Source organism: Tripterygium wilfordii, chromosome 19, assembly GCF_013401445.1.
Source record: "Tripterygium wilfordii isolate XIE 37 chromosome 19, ASM1340144v1, whole genome shotgun sequence".
NCBI lineage: Eukaryota > Viridiplantae > Streptophyta > Magnoliopsida > Celastrales > Celastraceae > Tripterygium > Tripterygium wilfordii.
Genome location: NC_052250.1, coordinates 3,865,659 through 3,886,742, shown reverse-complemented (window position 1 = coordinate 3,886,742; position 21,084 = coordinate 3,865,659). Strand labels below are relative to the sequence as shown.

General features: G+C 36.1%; 1 pseudogene; it reads right to left on the bottom strand.

Moving 5' to 3' along the window:
• Positions 1 to 2,936: 2,936 nt before the first annotated feature.
• LOC119985490 lies at positions 2,937 to 9,443 on the bottom strand (annotated as a pseudogene).
• Between the last annotated feature and the right edge of the window lie 11,641 nt (positions 9,444 to 21,084).

Below are 21,084 nucleotides of genomic sequence, written 5' to 3'. Positions count from 1 at the left end.
ACAGCTCTATGTACTGGGACCCATATTTCTAGTCCTTGGTCAAAGTACAACAGCGACAAGTCTCTATTATTGAATTTTGTTTTATTAGAAGAAAATTAATTGAATTTGGATATTTCAATAAAAGTCACATGTGGACCTAGGGTGTCTCTTTGCATTTCACATTTGAGTTGTATTAATTTAATTTACCATTTGACCCTTCCAACATTTTTAATCAAAAATTAAAATGTTAGGCTCATTCATAAACATGATAAAGTCAAAAATTATTTAGGCTTCATCCCTAAACATTTTTTAATAAAAAAAAATCAATTATATAAAAAAATTTAAATGCAAAAAGAAAAGGCTTGACTTGGGATTTTGCTTTATTTGTACAATCTAGAAAAATGAGTTAGATACTTAGATTGGTCTTTGATGATTTAACTAAGTTAGTTACATTTCTTGTTCAAAAACCAATTTAAACATAAATAATTAAGGAAATACACATGTTAGAGTGATATACTAATCGCATATATATCAGAGGCGAAGTCAGGACATAATATGAGGGAGATTACAGAGGCGGAAAGATGATTTTATGTCAAGATGGGTAAAGCTAAGTGGAGGGGTCAAGGGCAGTGCCCTCGAGAGATTTTTTTGGTTTATCTATTAATTATTCATTCGAAAGTATAAAAATAACACTAAAAATTAAACATATATAAAATAGATTAAGTAATAATTGTCATATGTTTTCTTATTTCAATCATAAGCATGATTTTTTACAACATAGAGGTCTAAATTAAAAATTTAAAGCGTCTTTTATGTAATTCAATATATACTTAGGCCTATTTAAAAAAAAATTGAGCTGACGCCCCTCAAGTATAAGAGGCTTCGCCTCTGTTGAAAATAATTACGTGATTATAAAATTATCAAAGAATGGCATTAATTCCTTATTTCTATTCCACAACCTATTTATGATTCTTTGATTTTGTGAGGCTTAAACCTAAGTAAAATAACAAAAAGTGCAGGCAATTCCCCACCTTCGACTTAGTCAAGAAAACACAATTAAGAAATGTCTTTGATCGGGGAATCGTCTCCCATTAATCAAAGGGGATATTTTCATTTCTCGATTACTCTTTCCATTTGTTTTTGTATCGCAAAAATTAGGATTGGAGAAAAAATTCCATTCTTACAGATAAATACTCAGTACATTAATAGGACCCGGGGGAAGACATGTGCATTATGCACAAGTCTTTACAATCGATGCACCAAAGTTTTTTTAAAAAAGTTTTAGAAAAATCATAGATATGTAGTATTTAGTATAACGAATCTAATGATATATATTTTTTTTTGTTTACAATAAAAATTAAATTCATCTCAATCAAAATATCGAGTGTTTTGAATTTATATCCGATGGTTTAGAATTGTTACGTCCAATCACAATGAATTTGATTTCTATTTCGAAATATATATATATATATATATATATATATATCTCGTTTGAATCGCTATACAAAATAATACATATTTATAAAAAGAAAAAATTTCAGAATTTTCTAAATATTTTGTGGTGCACCTATTGTAGGACATGTGGAATACAGCAGAGGTCCTATCCCAATCCCAATACGATAACCAATTAGGCTGACAAAATACTCCCTCCGTCCCATTTTAATTGTCCTTTATTCCTTTTTGAGATGTCCCAAAATGCATGCTCATTTCAATTAATTAAAACTAATTTCATCCATTTTTTCCATCTTACCCTTATTTACCCTTAAATTGAAAAGCTAATGAAGTAAATTCCTAAGGAGTCATTGACATCTTAATTGTCCTCTATAAATGAGGGTATAAATGTCAAATTAAAGGGGAGTAATGCAATTTCTTAAACTGTGCGTAAAATTGAAGGGGACAATTAAAATGGGACGGAAGGAGTAGATCATATATAAAATCATCAAACTTTAGTAACCACGGATTCCAAGTTCAACAAGTATGAATTGTCAACTATCACATGATAAACAACTTCCATCCTTAATTCGTGACATTTCATTAATTGTAATATTCAACTACTACTACCTATTAATTACAATTAATAGACAAATCTCATCATTTTAAATATATGTGATAAAATTAATCTCATCATTTAGTCTACTATAAATACTAGTCATCTCTACCATAATTTCCAAATGCCGGGAAAAAAAATGATGTATACATGGTAATGTAACAAAAAAAATTTGTCAAACAATAGTATGGAAAAAGTTATGTTCTTACATTAAATCATTTTTGAAAGAAGAAAATCAAACTTTGGATCTTGTGTATGTTGTAAGAGTATATTACCAATCCAACTGCAAGAATATTGGTCTGCGGAATTTTTTTTAAAAAAAAAAACCACGTTTTTTTATAAAGAAAAAATTGTGGGCTTATCAGCTTATGTTATTATCATAGTTTCACCCAAAATTATCAAAAAAAAAGAAAAAGAAAAAGAAAAGAGAAGTTCAATAAACATCTTTAAAAAAATATTTATTTATTTTTTTAAAATTTGTCATTTTAATTATATTAACCCACCATTGACATGTCTTTCATCAATACTTTTATCACGTTCTCGTGGTGCGTGTCTTTGCTTCTCTCTTTTTGATGCCTTTTAAGTGATTTGTTCTATCAAGCAACCCAACAATCTCAATCACTCTCTAAAAGATAATTGTGATGAAAACTCGTAGACAATTATGATAAATAGAGGTAATATATTACTGGTGATTATTTTCTTGTCATATAAATAACTCAAAAAACAAATCCCGAAGTCACTACCCCTCTGCTGCTTAATTGTGCCCCAGTTCGGATCAGAATTTGCAAAATACACCACTGTATACAAATAATTATCAATCTAACAAGCATGCATGAATTATACATTTCATATGCGTAAATACAACAATAGCAATCTCAAAATTTTGTTATAAAAGGGTAGTCTTAAGAAATGAAACTCCCATTCCATCCTTGTCAACTGAAAAATCCAAGGTTATACAATATTGACTATAATTTAGTGTACAAAAGTTTCTCTAACAAAGCCATCATATTGGATTAGTGTCAAAATTGGGAGGACACACTTTCCACAATTGACTGGGAAGATATGGCACATTTAGAAGAACAAATTAAATGCCCAACCTTCATGAAGCAACCAAGATAATAACAAGAAAACCTTTTGCATTGTTAAGCCTGTAATGAAATTGCAGTGTCATTCTTATGCCTCGAACCCTTAACTTTCTTATGGGAACTATCTCTGGATTTGAGCGATTTCCGTTTCTTTGAGGCTGTCTTCTCTGTTGATACTTCAGAAGTATGTTTTTCCTCTTCATCAACGTGTTTCTCTGAAAGCATGCCATCCACGGTCTTGCTTTCAGTATGCGTCAACGATTCGTCTTTCGGTTGGGTGTTAGATTCTGGTTCAATAACTGACATTCCTGTAAGAGTATAGTCCAGTAGGAAAGTGCTTCTAACAAGTCTGTCTACCCTGCTAAAGTGTCGCGGAGAGTACGGGATAAGACCTTCAAGGAGTTCACCAATGCCTCTTATCTGAAACATCATCATATCAAACAAAAAATGTTGACAGGAAAACAACCATTATGAGAATCTAGAAATAACCACTGCATTTCAGTTTAATGTCCCAATCCAGCAACGTGTTTAATTATATGACCAACAGGTAGCATGAAAAAATAAATACAAATATGAGAGCCATGCACAACGTAAAACCAAACATAATCCACAAGGAAATGCTAGAATATCCAAAGCAACACTTTCTTGTTTAACAAATAAAGACAGAGCGCAAGTACTCGTACCTCAAGAATCTCTGTTGGAGGAAGGATGTTGAAGATCCTGAAAAGCGCAAATTGTGCTACATGACACAGCTTTGGCTTGGTATTCCATTCGCGAACATACTCTATAAGTTGACGAAACTCTTCCTTGCCAAGAGCACGGAAGGCTTTCTCCATCTGATCTTCAACCTCCCTCTTCCTGAGTAGTAGCAGGCAGGCTTATAAGTTATAAGATATCGCAATCATAAAAGGTTGAACAAAAGCATTCAGAAATTTCGCTAACCTGGAAAGTTCAGTAAATAAGCTTAGGAGTTTATGAGGCCTCCGAAGTTCAAACACTAACTGGATAGCTTTAGTGTAATCATCATCTAAAAGAGCATTTTCCAAAAAGGAAGTAACAAGAAATAAATTGAAATATATTTAAACTACACCATTCCGAGGCCTGTAGTTGAAGAACTCTCTGCACTAACATTATTTTCCGCATGGCCGGTTACAGTGTCGATTGTGTTTTAAATCACAAAGAACCACATGCCTAAACATTACATTAACTGCCCAAGCAAACCACTGATTCCATAGTAAGCACTGAAACAAAACCATGCCTATTAAAAACTAAAATGGATCAGATTTGAAGCAATTGCTCACCCAGGCATGAAACAATGAAAACTACGACAAGTGGCATACTGGCATGCCATATCCATAATTTTCTGAAGTTGGAAAAGAAGAGAGGCACATATGGAGTTGCTGCAAGGACTCACCTCTTTACGAAAAGCTTCTTCTTTATCAGAAGCAGTTGAATCATACCAAAGTCCAAAGATTGACAAGAGCACCACTGCCACCAGTGGCAAACATTTCTGTTTTCTTTCCAACAGCGAAGGCCCAAACCTGCAGGGGAAAAACTAGTGAGCAGAAGAACATGACAATGCTATTGTAGAGGATCAATGAAAAATAAAACCATGAACCAGGCAATGTCAGAATGAAATTAAAAAGTATTAAGAGTCACATAGACAAGAGAAAAAAAAAGGCTTAATCACAATATAGTTATTGTCAACTGCATACATTCTGTAGCTTTCATTCCACTTTGTTAAAACTATACAAATATGTACTAGAAAATTAGAGAGAAGTTATAGTATTTTTAAAACTGAATAAACAATAGCCAAGCAATCAAACTTTAGCTGGCCAATTTAAACAAATTGATAATCCAATCCTCCTATTGAAGTTTTTTCCCAACTTAGGAACAATAAAATGTTAATTCATCACCAACCATTGATTCTTTTCCTAGACATCAAAGCATATAGGAAAGAGCTGCCTTATGTGCGAAAATTTAACTTTCTAGAGCTGACAACTAATGCACATTTTACCTACCCCAAATAGAAAAGATACAGTTATGACAGGTGCAAAGGAATTGCGTTTTATGGGTAAAGAACAGTCAATCAGTCATTTCCTATTTCCTGCCCCCAACTCCTTCCAGACTATGTACATCAATGGTTGTCCTCTCTATCCTTTTTTCTTCTCTGAATGGAACAGTAATTCAGTAAATCTTTCTAGATATGAATCTAAGTTATATACCAACTCTTCCGAAAGATTCTCCATTTACATGGCATTGAATTCACTCCATGGACTTCATTGCAGATCATTTATTAGATTCATATTTTGACTTCAAAGCCTTTGCAACATGAAAAAAGTGATATAGCAACTTAATGAATAAAAGGGGCAAAACCAATCTAGAATCGGTCAAAATCTTATGTAAAGTAAAGTCCTATATATCCATACCAGCATTAAAAAATATCAAGTACAAATAAAAAATATCAAAAAAATGGTTATCAATGACCTTGTCCTCATGTTGGTCATATGTTGCCATGCATTCACTAGTTTTAACTGTCCACAACTTTACCAAACCATCAGCACCTACAAATTATTAGAAATTCCTTCAGTAAGATAGCAATTTAAATCAGGTCTCTCAAATGTAAACCAGAACAATTCAGCAACATTACCACAAGAAACGAATTGGGTACCACGGGTAAGAAACCATGCTCTTATTACACTTGATGTGTGCCCCTCAATTGTTTTTAAGCATGAACCATCCGATATAGCCCAGGTCTTTATAGTTTTATCAGCAGATGCTGTTATGACACATTGATCAACTGATGAAAACTCTACCGACCAAATTCCTCTTTTATGCCCCTTAAGTACAACTACAGATACCAGATCTGGAAGCCTCCACACACAAGCAGTCCGGTCCTGACAAAGAAACATTCAAACAAAGTTGTCAGGGAAAAAAATATTTTTCATTTCAAGACAGGTCTAAATGAGCATGTATCAAGTTCTTCACCCTTGAGAATCACGGAGGAACAGTAGGGTGCTGGGTTCAATTATCGGGTAGGAGTAAGGTGAGGGAATTTGGGTGGGGTTCAGGGAATTGTTGCCCCTGTGGGGGCCTGATTTATAAAAATAAAATAAAAAAAAAGTTCTTCACACTTGCACATGGTGCAAAGTTCGTTACCCTTTCCCTCAAAGAATTAAGTATATAACCGCGTAACTTATTAAAAAAAATCAAGAAAGAGAGAATAAATAAACATCCAAAGAGAATGAAAAATAATGGATACATAAATTTATTTTTACTGAATGTTTGAAACAGCCTATACACAATGCAAGGGTAAACTATGTGCAACTGGCCATTCTCCGACCCCACCTCCACCATGGATGCCTTGTGGACAGGAGTTGTATCCTTTAAGATCATAGTCTTAGAATCTAACTAATAAAAATTCCCGACAGAGACTGAACAATATTGTTTAAAAAGCAAAGAAGAAAATATTTTTTTTCTGTAAAAACACGTACGCCTAATAAATAATTGAATTAGATGGGGGAGAAGTAACAAAAAATTAAGGTTTTTAAATATTTTGGCTTGATTTTCAAGATGACGAAGAAATTAGTGAAAACATAGCTAATAGGATTAACGACGGGCGGATGAAGTAGAGTAGTGCATATGGGGTTTTATGCGACCGAAGGATTCCTTAAAGGTTGGAAAAAAACTCTATAGGTTAGCTATACGACCCGCAATGATGTATATAATTCTGAGTGTTGGACTATTAAGAGACAAGATATCGAAAAAATGCATGTAGCAGAAATGCAAATACTTCGTTAGATGTATGCGCATGTACAAAGTAGAGAGCAGTGCGGCAATGAAGAGAATCGAGAGAATTTGTAAAGGAGGGAGTAGAACGCGACTTGAAGTAGTAAGAAATGATATGAATTCAATAACAATTGATAAACATATGATCCTAGTTAGAAATGAATGGCAGAAACGAATATAAGTAGTGGATTCCTGTAGATTTTCTCATAGACTCATGTAGCTAACTCCAAAATTTTGAGACAAAGGCTTGAATGATGATGACGATGAGAAACATGTATACCTACTCTCCCACCCTCCTATAGCTTCAAAGAAACAATTTTATTTTTTAAATGGGAAGAATTTTATTGAACATTTTTTAAGAGCTAAACCATTCTTATCGGGGTAAACTTGTAATCAATAATAAGTTAATTACCCACCTGAGAACCACTACAAACTAGACTATCATTTGGCGCGACATGCACCGAGTTTATATCCTTATCATGCGCAGCTACAGCGGCCTTCGCCTTCAAACTGGCAGGTTGTTCCAAATCATTTGAGATACCATCTAAACTCCATACCTTAATGGTACGATCATTGAACAAAATAATGATATATGTTATATCGCAACAAAACAATCATCTAATCAAAAACAAATTAATATGCATCAAACAGTGCTCAAGGATGCTCAATGCCAAATCTCGTGAAGGGGTTAAAGCAAGAAAATGGAGTTACAATAAATCATTTACAAGTAGCAAAACATCAAGAGAATGTGCAAATTACTTCCAAGGCATATCAGGAAAGCAACTACAGAATCACCATCAGGCTGGACGAAAAAAAAAAGAAATGGCAAAAGACGTAGGAGAAATATCAGAATTTTAAGTATTCCATTTAACAAACACCTGTTTTCATGACTGTGACATATAAACCTTCCATAAAATGCAATCCTCGATCTGTGACTTAACAAGATTTCTATAGCAGTTCATTATCTATGGCATCCCCAATGATATGAGACAAAAAAGATCATAATGCAGCAAACCCATCTGCAAAATGATGCATTTTGCCGTCATCCTATATGAAATTAATGCAGTATTGTTTACGGGAACAAGGAGGGATTATAATTTATAAAAGCAGTTCATGCGTAGCATACAGATTCCCTATATAACCAAATTAGAACGAGTGAATGTTTGGTTGAGTGTGCTCATGACTTAATGACTAATCTTACACACAAAGTAATGCTCAAGATGTACAGAAAGACAAAGTGTGCTCCAGCTTTTTCACGGCCTAATCTATCTAATACCACTATAGTATGAAAACCATAATACAAGTCATCATTAAATTACAGGCCTTCATGTTTCTTTTTCTGCTAGTAGTGATCAGGTCTCTTCCGCACCAAAAGCCAAACAAAAAGGAACTTTTCCTTGTTTACATTCTACAAAGGAGGGGCTTTCAAGCATTTTGACAGGATAACAGTATTTCTCAGGTAAAAACTAGAACCCAAGATCTTATTCAAATAGCCCAGACTCATGGTCAGAGCACAAATATAACAGCTACTAATGACTGAATGAGGATTAGCTGCACAATTTGTAACATCTTACAACAATATCCTTGCTAAACTAAATACACTTCTACCAAATTCAAATTCAGTGTTCCCACAAAACTCAAATTTTGTCGTAGATTGTCATGCATGCCAGTTGATCAAAATTATTCAAGCAACTTAATCTGTTAAAACGCTCTATAGATCATTTTCTGCGAGGGAAAATACAGCCCAAAGAATACAGATCAATGGAGTCTAGAATACATTGCAAATAAACAGGCTATAGAGAACAGGTTCATGGAAATAGTTCTGACCTACTGCCACTAACGAAGAAGTTACACCCCTTCTTTGAAAAAGAAATAGCTCCACAGCTCCTATATGACCATTGCCAATTCCAACACAACTTCTTGTTTCCGAATCCCACAGCCTTACCTATAAAGCAAACAGAGTCAAGTCGTGTTTGACAAATCATAGAGAGAGAGAGATTGCCTAAGAATGTAATTAATGGGTACACAAAACAATTAACCACACCTGAGCATTTTCTACATAGCACTGTACATGCAAATTAAAACAATTGAGGCATAAATGAAACAACGACCAAAACTACTGTAACTGTTCTAGAATAGCCACACAAAGGCATTTATAAGAGCAGCTTACATTGTTGTCTTTACTTCCTGTGACAAAAAGAGTTCTTCCAGAACTTGAAACACAGCTTACATGACATGGAAGCAAGGTCATAGACTCGAACCTTCAAGATAAAATTAGAAATTCATGCTTGAGATTCTGACAGAAAGTGAAAGAGAATTTTATTTCATTTGGCTTAACTTGAAACGTTAAACACAAGCTATGTTAAATACAACCTAGGCTCAACTGTATTATCTCTATACATGACCTTAACTCTTATCACGATTGATCCATTAGTTGATGAAGAGTCATGGTAAACACAAACTTTGTTTGAAGATAAACCACAACTAAACCTTGGATGAACCTCATTATTTTGTTGAACAACCTGTGAGACTGTTTTGTACATCGGTTGAATCATTTCTTATCTTGATCAAGTCTCACTTGAACCACTATGATTATCCAATACCTTCTAGTTGACCAGGTGAGGATATAGCCTTATCTCTCCACAACAATTTCATGTACCACCTTATCTCTCCATAACAACTCCTTATTTCCCCTTTCATCCTCACGTGACTGAATAGTATCATGATCAACAGCTGCAATCTTTTGATTGCTTTTATCCTCCCGCAAACTATGCCGAGGGACAAGGCAAAGTTTGGGTCGAAAGAGATGCAGTGATGCTTTAGACATGGGTTTGGTAAAAATGTCAGCAATCTGAGCAGTGGTAGAAACATATTGAGTAACCAGGTGGCCAAGTGCGACTCGTTCACGAACAAAGTGATAATCCAACTCGATGTGTTTGGTTCGTGCATGAAAGACAGGATTAACAGTCATGTATAGAGCACTCATATTGTCACAGAATAGGACCGGAGGGTTGTGAATAGGAACTTGTAGGTCCTTCAAGATAAAAGTAAGCCATGTGAGTTCGGCAGTAGTGTGTGCCATCGCTCGGTATTCTGCCTCAGTGCTAGAGCGGGCAACTGTGTTTTGTTTTTTTGCACTCCATGAAATAAGATTGCGCCCAAGGAACGTACAATATCCTGTCATGGATCGTCGCGTGGTAGGACGCCCTACCCAATCTGCATCAGAAAAAGCACATAGATCAAGTGTAGTGTTGGAAGTAAAATGTAATCCATGATGTATGGTGCCTTTGATGTAACGAAGAATGCGTTTGGCCATTTTGAGATGTGTGATTGTTGGTGCATGCATGAACTGTGAAATATAATTAACACTATAAGAAATATCAGGTCGCGTAAGTGTTAGATATTGGAGAGCACCAACAATTCTGCGATATGAAGTAGGATCGGGAAGGGTAATAGAATTAAGAGGTCCTTTTGTGCGTGACTCAATGGGGGTACTCATAGGTTGACAATCACTCATGCAAGTTTTTTCTAAGATAGTGAGGGCATAGTGTGTCTGAGAGAGATGTAACCCGTCTCCAGTGGATGTGACTTCAATCCCGAGAAAGTGATGAAGTGGTCCAAGATCCTTCATCGCAAATTCGTTACTGAGAATGGTTATGAAGTTATCAACAAGTTGAGAGTTGGATCCTGTAAGAAGCATGTCATCAACATAAAGAAGTAATATCAGAGAGTCAGTATCCGTATGAAACACAAATAAAGACGGGTCTGCCAAGCTGCAAGTGAACCCAAATTTTAATAAAAAAGTACTGAATCTATCAAACCATGCCCGTGGTGCTTGTTTGAGTCCATAGAGGGCTCTTTGGAGTTTGCAGACATGAGTGGGGTAGCGTGGATCATGCATGCCCGGAGGTTGTTCCATGTAAATATCTTCTGTGATATAACCATGTAGGAATGCATTTTTAACATCCAATTGACGGATCTCCCATTGTCGAACAAGTGCAACGGTGATGACCATGCGTATGGTGCCGGGTTTGATGACAGGGGAGAAAGTTTCAGTATAGTCTATCCCGTTAACTTGATGAAACCCTTTGACAACCAGACGAGCTTTGAGTCTGTCTAATGTGCCATCGGTTTTGAGCTTCGCCTTATAGACCCATTTATAGCCTACCACATGCATGTTTGTTGTGCGCGGAACCAGGTTCCAGGTCTCATTTGCATGGAGAGCTTCTAGCTCGTCAGACATAGCTTGCTTCCATCCAGAATGTAATAGAGCAGAGCGGACTGTTTTTGGTTCGCTGGGAATATTTGGACAAGCAACAAGTAGAGCATACTTGGGGTTCGGCTTAACAATACCATCTTTACCACGAGTAGTCATAGGATGACTGTTTTGAGGTTCAGGTACGATTGAGGTGTTTATTGCCGAGACTTCATCTTGCATCGAATTCAAGTCAGAGTTAGAGTTTTCAATGAAACGTGAGTTGAATGAAGTAGCTGAAGTAGATATGGTAAGAGGGAGAGAAGACTTATCCTCTTGATGGGGTGTCAGAGACTCAGTGTTGAGAGGAAAGGTGATGGAACCATGAGATGTTGGCTGAGTCTGACTTTCGGTTGGCATAGCTGGAAAGATGGGAGATGATAGTGCATGTGGTACATCCTCAATATTAATGGGAACAATTTGTTGGTTGAAAGAAGCACCTGATGGTAGTGGGTCATTTATTGGTGATGGGCTTGGTGATGCGGATGATGGGGTACTATCTACAAGTATGTGTGAGGTCTCAGGTTCACATGGGAGTTGGTTTGGGATGAAATGACTGGGTGATGGAGAGGTGGCTGGAAGAGGACTAGTCAAAGTGGAAGCGGCAATAGGATTAGTAAGCCATTGATCAAAGATATTTTGAATTCTGGTGGAGCATGGAGCTGGTTCATCAAAATTTTTTTGTTTGTAGGGAAAACTGACTTCATCGAAGACTACATGCCGGGAGATCAACATTTTTCCACTTGGAGGGTGATAGCATTTGTAGCCTTTATGTTGAGGACTGTAACCTGCAAACACACAGAGAACGCTTTTAGGATCGAATTTATTTGTTCGTTTATCCCATATATATGGAAAACATTTGGAGCCAAATACCCTAAGAGTAGAGTAATCAAACTGTGTACCATGTAACTTAAAAAATGGAGTATCAAAATTTATGCCGGAAGATGGAAGTCGATTGATCAAAAATACAGCCGTACCAAAAGCATCGACCCAAAATTTTAATGGTAAGCCACTATGAAAGAGCATTGTCATACCGAGTTCCCTGATTATTCGATGTCTGCGCTCAACCATTCTTGCTTGTTCAGGTGTATAAGGACATGACAGATGATGTACAATACCTTGTGATTTGAAGTGTGATTGCAGCTTGTTGTTAACAAACTCTCCTCCTCCATCAGAATGAAAGATTTTAATTTTTTTATTAAACTGACGGGCTACATATTTTTCAAAGGCAAGATATGAGTCAACAAAGTCATTTTTGGCTTTAAGAGGAATAAACCATGTATATCTCGAATAATCATCAACTAGACAAGCATAGTAACGAAAATTACCCAAAGATAATACAGGAGCTGGACCCCATAAATCACAAAAAATTTTGTCAAACATAGCAGTACTTGAATGTTCAGATGGACTAAAAGGTAACTTGCTAAGCTTCCCTAGTTGACAACTATCACAAAAAAATTGTGACTTATTCTTGCCTAAGACATTAATGAATCCCTCTTTCTTGAGAAAATTTAGAGTACCCATTTGGGAATGACCCAATCTGTGATGCCAAACTTTTGCAGTTCCTGATTTAAAACGATTTGAAAAATGTGCTTCTGGTGGATTAGGCAATACATACAAATCACCCTTGCGCGTTCCTGTGATCACCTGTTGACCTGTTTTTCATTCCTTTACACAAAAACCAACATTAGAAAACTCAAGATTCAATGGAAACTGACTAGTCAATTGGCTGACAGAAAGTAAATTTTTTTTCAATTCGGGCACATGCAATACTTGGGGTAACCTGAGTGCAACTTTTGTTCCATTAATACTTGTTTCACCAATTCCATTAATAGGCAGCGGAGAACCATCTCCTATTAAAACAGAATCAAACCCATTACATTGCTATAAATTGTCAAGCAATTTAAGGTTACCTGTCATGTGATTAGAAGCTCCGGTGTCAGTGACCCATTCAGTTTCGGCAACGGAGTTATCCAAAGTGAGAGCAGCAAGGGCATGTGGAAGTTCATCCGTTTGATTTTGTTTGGCTAGTTGGTTCCACCAGCAAATCTTAGATATGTCCTGCTTTTTTGCAACGAGTACAAACTTCATTTTTGTACATCTCTCTTTCAATTGGTAACATGCGCCGACAACCAGGTGGTGGTGGTGGTGCTTTGCGGATCTTTTGTGACTCATAACCAGTTGTTTGTGAGTTATATTGAGAAAAATTGGGCTGCCCTCCTTGTGCATGAAACCCACGGCCCGTACTGGAGAAATTATTGGTATTGTTTCTTCCTCCATATGTACCACCGTAGGAACTTTGATTGCCCTGTTGTCGCTGTCCAACAAAAGCAAACGAAGTAGCTGATCCATTTAAAGGTTCAAGAGGACTTACACTATTTTCAGGGACTAGCAGATTCCATTGATCGTGGCATTGGAGTTGTGAGACCAGTTCAGGATAGGTTGGTCGAGGTGGCCGCATCATGGTAGTGATGAATTGTTTGTAGCTTGGTCCAAGGCTTGAGAGAAGATAGAAGACCTTGTCACTATCTGGGACAGGTTTTCCAATTGCTGCTAAACTATCACACACCGATTTGAAGGTTTGAAGGTGCTCTGAAGTTGTGACATTGTCACTTTTGCGTAGGAAAGATAGTTGATGTCGTAGTGAAAATTCTCTTTCCTGAGAGTCTTGTGCATAAGCACTCTTGAGAGAACTCCACACAGAGCATGTGGTTTCGAGCCCGATTACCAGTCCAAGGGCCTCTTTTGTAAGTGTTGCAATAAGCCATCCTCGAAGTGTTCGATCTGCCTTCTTCCAAGTGATGTATGCTGGGTTTGGTTCAGTGCTTGTTACCGGTGTTGTGTCTTTCCCATCTTCGCTGGCTGTATTTTTGGTGACTTCTATGGTTGCTGGTGGTCCATCTGATGTGAGGTGCTCTACCAGATCTTGACTTTCAGCCAATGCTAATGCCTGCTCCCTCCATGCAGGATAGTTGGAGGAGTCCAGGTGCTGAGTAATAAAATTACTAATATTGAGGTTATGAGATGCCATTTTGTTGGCTTTTGGGACTTGGAAATTTAGAGAAGAACGTGTTGTTTTGAGTGAGGAAAGAAAAAAAAAATTGAGCTTGTGTTTAACCACTGCCTCTGATACCAAGATAAAATTAGAAATTCATGCTTGAGATTCTGACAGAAAGTGAAAGAGAATTTTATTTCATTTGGCTTAACTTGAAACGTTAAACACAAGCTATGTTAAATACAACCTAGGCTCAACTGTATTATCTCTATACATGACCTTAACTCTTATCACGATTGATCCATTAGTTGATGAAGAGTCATGGTAAACACAAACTTTGTTTGAAGATAAACCACAACTAAACCTTGGATGAACCTCATTATTTTGTTGAACAACCTGTGAGACTGTTTTGTACATCGGTTGAATCATTTCTTATCTTGATCAAGTCTCACTTGAACCACCATGATTATCCAATACCTTCTAGTTGACCAGGTGAGGATATAGCCTTATCTCTCCACAACAATTTCATGTACTACCTTATCTCTCCATAACAACTCCTTATTTCCCTTTCATCCTCACGTGACTGAATAGTATCATGATCAACAGCTGCAATCTTTTGATTGTTTTTACTTCAAGCATGCAAATACTCACAAGTTAGGAGCGAACCTGTCGTAAATTCATACCCTTATACACACCAACAATATTACAATATTGTTCGTTTTGGGTTGTCTGGTTCCCGTGGATATATTGGACCCGCACGATCACCAACAATATTATAATATTGTCCGCTTTGGGTTGTCTGGTTTCCGTGGATACATCGGACCCGCACGACTTTGTTTCTCCTTAGATCCAAATGAGTGGGTTAGGCCCAACTCACTCAAGCCTATGAAAAGACCTTGTTATAGGTAAGGGGTGAGCTTAACCCTTATAAAGGGCATTGTTACCACATCTTTTAATGATGTGGGACTTTACAGAACCTTAATGACTTCAAAGTTCATAATGGATTATGTCCGTCTGTGTGCACACGCACTGGCAACTATTCGTGCATTTTAGAATTATGTCACCCAAAGATTACCACACATAATTCAGTTTTGCTAGTAATTTCAATAAGTCTCACACTTTATTGTTCTACAGCAGGCAAACAATAAAGCTGGAAAGAAGGAAGTAAACCTCTCTTGCAATAAAGCAAGAGAGAGAAAGCATAAATAAACTAGGGTAGAGGAGAGAGAGGCGGAAATCGCTCTTACTTTAATTGTTTCCATACAAGTAATCTATGTGGCATGCTTAGTTGGCATGTCACATAGATTATGTCAGTTTATGGATGAAAATATTATGGACACATCATTTTCGTTTTCATAAAAGATCTATCTACAACTTCATCTTTTACCGCAAAAACCTATGGCAACTTTCCACCTCACCTTTAACACCTGAGACTTTAAAAAATAATAATAATTAAATACTCATTTTAGATAACAAAATGTCACATGTTAATTTGAAATAATATATGGTTTTGTCATGGATACAAGTTGGTTCACTTAGAATTTTTGGACCTTGTTGAAGAAGGCCAAAAGCTTTAAGAGATGGGCTTAGCCCAAACTAATTTTACTTAATTTGTTCCAGCAAGTCTTGCTTTCATGGGAGCTACAAGAAACATCTACAAAGACAAAAAAGTGTGATACAGAGCTATTGAAAAGAAGAAATTGGAGGAAGTAGAAGAAGCCGTGAATAGGAAGAGTAGGTTGTTGATTTCTGTGCCAAGATGAGGCTCTAAACTAGCATTTAAATGGGATTTATAGATATGTTGTAGGGGTCATGGTTCTGATGTTGGTGGTGTGCTTGTTTGCCAACTTACAAGGCATTGAAAGATAAATCTCGCTTTGGGAGGCTTTGTTAGTGGGGATGAGATGATCTACTTGTGCTAGCACATATACGTTGAAGCTTTAACAGGTAAAGTTGAAAAGTGGGTTTAAAGGTGTTTTGTGGCTGGTGAAAGTGGAGCATCGATCATAGAGTCTCACAAACTTCAACAAAGACTAAATTGTGAAGGGTAAGTGAAATTAAATCTTGATTTAAAACATGATGGCGTTTGTACTGGTGGCAAAGTTGAATTTTTATTAAAGAATTACATGTGGTATATGTTTTTTGTTATTTGAATATTGGGTTATGCTGTGGGAGACACAAACAGCTTAGACAGCTACACCACAGTTGCAACTAAATTGAATGCTATTTTTTTGGTACAAAATGGAGATACAAATGGGATTTGGGGGAGAGCCCGTGCAGTAGTGCACCGGTTAATAACCTGTTCAATTTTTCAGCCGTTGGATTAACATATACAGATCAAACAGTTTAAGTTAAAGGACAAAAAAAATGGGTCTTGACTCTTGAGGTTTGAGATTAGAACAAAATTGACTCTCTCCACTACTCCTCTCTCCTCACTTCTTCTTCTCTACCTTATCTCAAACTAGATTTTCCTCAACTTTCAAATCTACCCTCATCACTTTCATTCGATTGATGAAAGCACTAGAGTGGAGAATGCTCTTCTTCTTATTGTACTTGGGTTTGTTGCGAATTTGTGTTATTTGTTGTGGGGTTTGTTAGGGTTTCTTTGATTACTGCTACGGGTTTTGAATTTCATCTATTTCTCTATTTTGGGTCAGCTATCACCATCAATTTGAAGTTCCAACTGCTAGATATGCTCTTGATTTCAATCTCTCGTGGGTTAACTATCACTTTCAAGGAGCATCTGGTTTATCTTTTGTTCCTCGATAGATGATTGATTAACTTAAACCCCAAACCTTATCTCGAACTAGATTTTCCTCACTTTTTAAAATCTACCCTCATCTTGTTATCTTGGATTGATGGAAGCAATAGTGTGGAGATAAGATTTTCTTTGCTTTAAATTTGTTTACTCTGTCAGGAAAAACCCTTAGATTCAAAGAAGTTGACAGATCCACTTCTGTTGTCATCGAAAGAAAATGACTTGTTAGACAAAAGAGTTGAAGGCAGTGAGAGTTGAAGGACAAAGGCCCACAATTTGATCCATAAATTGTAGACGGTCGGATCTGTCGATCTTAATCCAATGGTTGAAAAATTGAACAGGTTATTAGCCGGAGCAAATGGGCACATTAGAGGGAAAAAAATCCAAAAAGATGGGAAGTTTGTCCGTTGTATGTTGTATAATCAATCAACCAATATAAATAAGAGAAATTTTATTTACACACTTGTTAAGTTTATACCATAAAATTTAACACCATAAATTTACACAAAATTATTCTAAATTTACGTCAAATTATTAATTAATATCTCAAAATGTCATTGGTTTGTAATTTTTAAATCTTAGTAGAAATATTAAAGTTTTACAATTATTCTTTGAATAAGTGCAGTACCATTTTCAACCTTGAATAAGTTTTGAAGTCCGAAAAAGTGGTTGGGTATAAGAAATCTTTGGCATGGAAATTTAATCAGCATTTTAATTTCCATCAGATCAAATGTAAAAAATCTCAAGTTCTTTTGAACCAACTTCAAGTACTATTTCTAATAAGAGATATAAAAAAACATAATCTGGATATGACAAAAGGAGAGACTTACTGTGACTTACTGTGACAAAGTACTTAGTAGTCTTGGGATGGTATTGATTATTGATAACAAAATAGGGAAGTCTTTCACTGTGTAAATAAAATTTCTCTATGAATAAGTAAATATAAAAATATAACCTATCTATCTATAACATCAATGTAATACTGAAGTTTAGAGAAAATTTAGCTAATTTTTTTGGTGCCACATCAGCCAAAAGAAAGACTCATAAGAAGACACGTATTAAAATGCAATTAAATTTAGTTTAAAAGTTTTTTAGTTGTGTGCATTGAAATTAAATTTAGTTTAAAAAGTTCTTTTAGTACAGGAGAAGGGGATGGGAAGGCTCAAACTCGAGACTTCTTTATGGGATACCACACACATGAATGTCGTCTATGCTACTCGTGATTCTCGAGTTGTGTGTATTTTATTTGGTGATTTTTCCATTTAATCACCTTTTACTTCCCATTTAAGAGAATGAAGAAGGAATTGGATGACATGAAGGAATTGAAATTTTATAGGGAAAGCTGGAAATAAGTATTTCCACTAAAAGTTTTGTTCCATTATGACATTCCAATAAGTTTTGTTTCATAAGATCCATCAAGTTTAAAAAATATTTCATAAAGAATAAAAAATTATAAATATTTGTTTTATTGATAAAAATAGCATCATCTTCCCCGTTTAACACCCAAATCTGAGTTTCCTCTTTCGGGGACTATTTCGACCAACCAATGGGTGGGAATTATGCGCCATGGTATGGGTTACACTCCCATGGTGGTGGCTTGCGAGGTGCTGTCTCTGGCCACTGGATCGAACACTTCTCTTCATGGTTGGCCGCGACTTCAATGTCAAAATCAGGTGGAATCAGCAGCTGACAACGGCTGATGATGGTTGGGGGTTGGTTGTGGTGCTCTGATGCTTCGTTTTGGTGGATTGACGGCCTTGATCGGTGATCCACCATTCCAACGAATCTGCTAATTTGTTATCTATTTCGAAATGCTGATATGTTATATGTTTGCTTTTTTTTATATATATATATTTCTTGTAGATAAGTATGAAGAAACAGATAATATTATGGGGAAACAAATAACATTTATGTAGATCCAAAACAAATAACATATCAGAATAGATTTGCATATCCATTTTGAGGAAAAAAGTACAAAAAAAATATAGAACATCAAAGGTGATATGCCTTGGTCTGTGGAGTTGATTGGTGGTGTTGATGGTCACTGGCGTTGGTTGTATTGGTCAAATCAAGCTCTTTTTCAAACGATGATAGTGATTTCATGAAGTTTTTTCGACGACTCAAGTGATAATTGACGGTTGATGATAATTGGGATTTAATCGGGCTGACCTAGAGCTTTTTTTTTGCATGCTTGGATTGATGGATAAACATCAAAACCTAATTAATTACCTATTAACACATCCAATATTCATATTTTAGTAAAGCAACTAAACAAAATTCAAGCAAATTGCATAATTTTCACTATTTTCACAAGAAAATCAGCAAGCGTTCAGTTGAGCATCCAAATTAACTATCTAAATTCAACAATAAATTAATCAAAATCAACAAGAAAAATAAATAAATAAAACTAAAAAATACCTCTCTCCCAAAAGACACATATATTCAGATTGATGCTTTGTTGGTATCCATCAACAATTCCTCATGCCTTTTAACCTAATTACAAATTTTCAAGAATAAAATATTAGTACCTACCACTCAAATCTCAATTAGAAAAAACTAAAATAAGACCCAAAAAACGGAATTTGGAATAATCACTTTATTCGATAATCGAGATAAGATATTACATATATGTGGTGAAGGGAACTCCACCACAACAGATACCCTATAGGTAATGAGCTAGTAGTGCCTAGTGATAGGATTGTAGTTGTAGGAGCAATATGAAAGTCTCGAAACACAATTAGGGGGTGTGGTTTGGGAATTTTTAACTTAGATGTTGTGCGACATCTTTGTTGATGGCCAAGTTTGGAGTAGCCTATTGCATTGGTGGGCTAGATCATGTCGAGCCTCTAAAAGAAGGTTTGTATCTGTGGAATTAGCATAGCAAATTGCTCCTGAGTGATGGAAGCGTTATGTTGCTTGGGATTAACAATTGGCGAAATCGGTTGCTCAATGTTCTCGATTGGAGGATCGTTGTGTTGCTCGCGATTGTCTCCTCGGGGGCCACTAGGCTTTGAACGGTTGATTTCTCTAATATTTCTGGTTTGGACCATAATTAATTTTGAAAATATGTTCTTTCCACACAAGGCACAAATCTAACGATATGCAAATCTTGCTCAATTTATTGACGTATCAGGATGGTAAAACTAGGTCATTGGGATGCTACTGGTGTTGGGCTTCAACTCTTTGCAAGGTGAGCAAAGGAACAAACATAAGTTAAGAGGTCCCTGAGGTGTGTTTTCGTGAAGGACGCTCTGATGCTTAAGTCAGAACGTGAGGAAACTGAGGATTGTGAACTCTTAGCTTGAGACTCTTGAGTATGTATTGAAAGTAGTGAATTATATGAAAATTATATCTGATGGAAGTGCCATTTGATAGTGGTTGAAAAAGTCCTAATCCGTTGTGGAGTGTGTTTCATGTTTCAAGGAAGCTTTAGCTTTATTATGAAATGGTCTCTCTTCTTCTTCAAATTGGAGAAGGATTCCTCCTAGAGAGTTTTATTCATTTTTAGACTTTGTGTAACATTCCTAGTTTATCCGAGATAACTCTGTTGGATATTTTGAGGTGCATGATTCGAGATATTTGGATGTTACAGAGGTATGATAGTGAAGTACTCTTCTTGTCGGGTCTGACCAAGGTAACCTTTATGGGTAATATAGTGAGGTGGGGCTTCAAGATGTCTGACTTTATCCAAGGTATCTCATCAATTAAGTTCGGTGTCCTTTTTGATCAACCCGTGTCCATTATTGAGTGGAGGTTGTTTTGGTATTATCAATAAGGATCTATATGTACAAGTTTAAGTTTGATGTATAATTGATTGTATCTCTATAATAAGTATTATAGATAATAAATTTGATTAAACAAGCAAGATTTTTTTCTTTTATATAAGGCTTTGCTTGCATTGAACAATGAAGAGTGTAATATAGTTAATGAAGGGAGAGTTAAGTAAGGGGGAGTCATGAGTGGGTGACTACTTTGACTCACCCTTACTTAGATAAAAGATAGAGTTAATGAGAGTTACTAAATGTAGAGTTGGAGAGGTATTAAGTGAGGGGGACACCCCACTTAACTCTCTCTCTTACAATCCAAATAAGGTGAAGTTACTTCTCTCTCCTTAACCCTCATCACTTAACTCTCTAAAATATCAATCCAAGCAATCCCTAATGATTATGTGAGGAT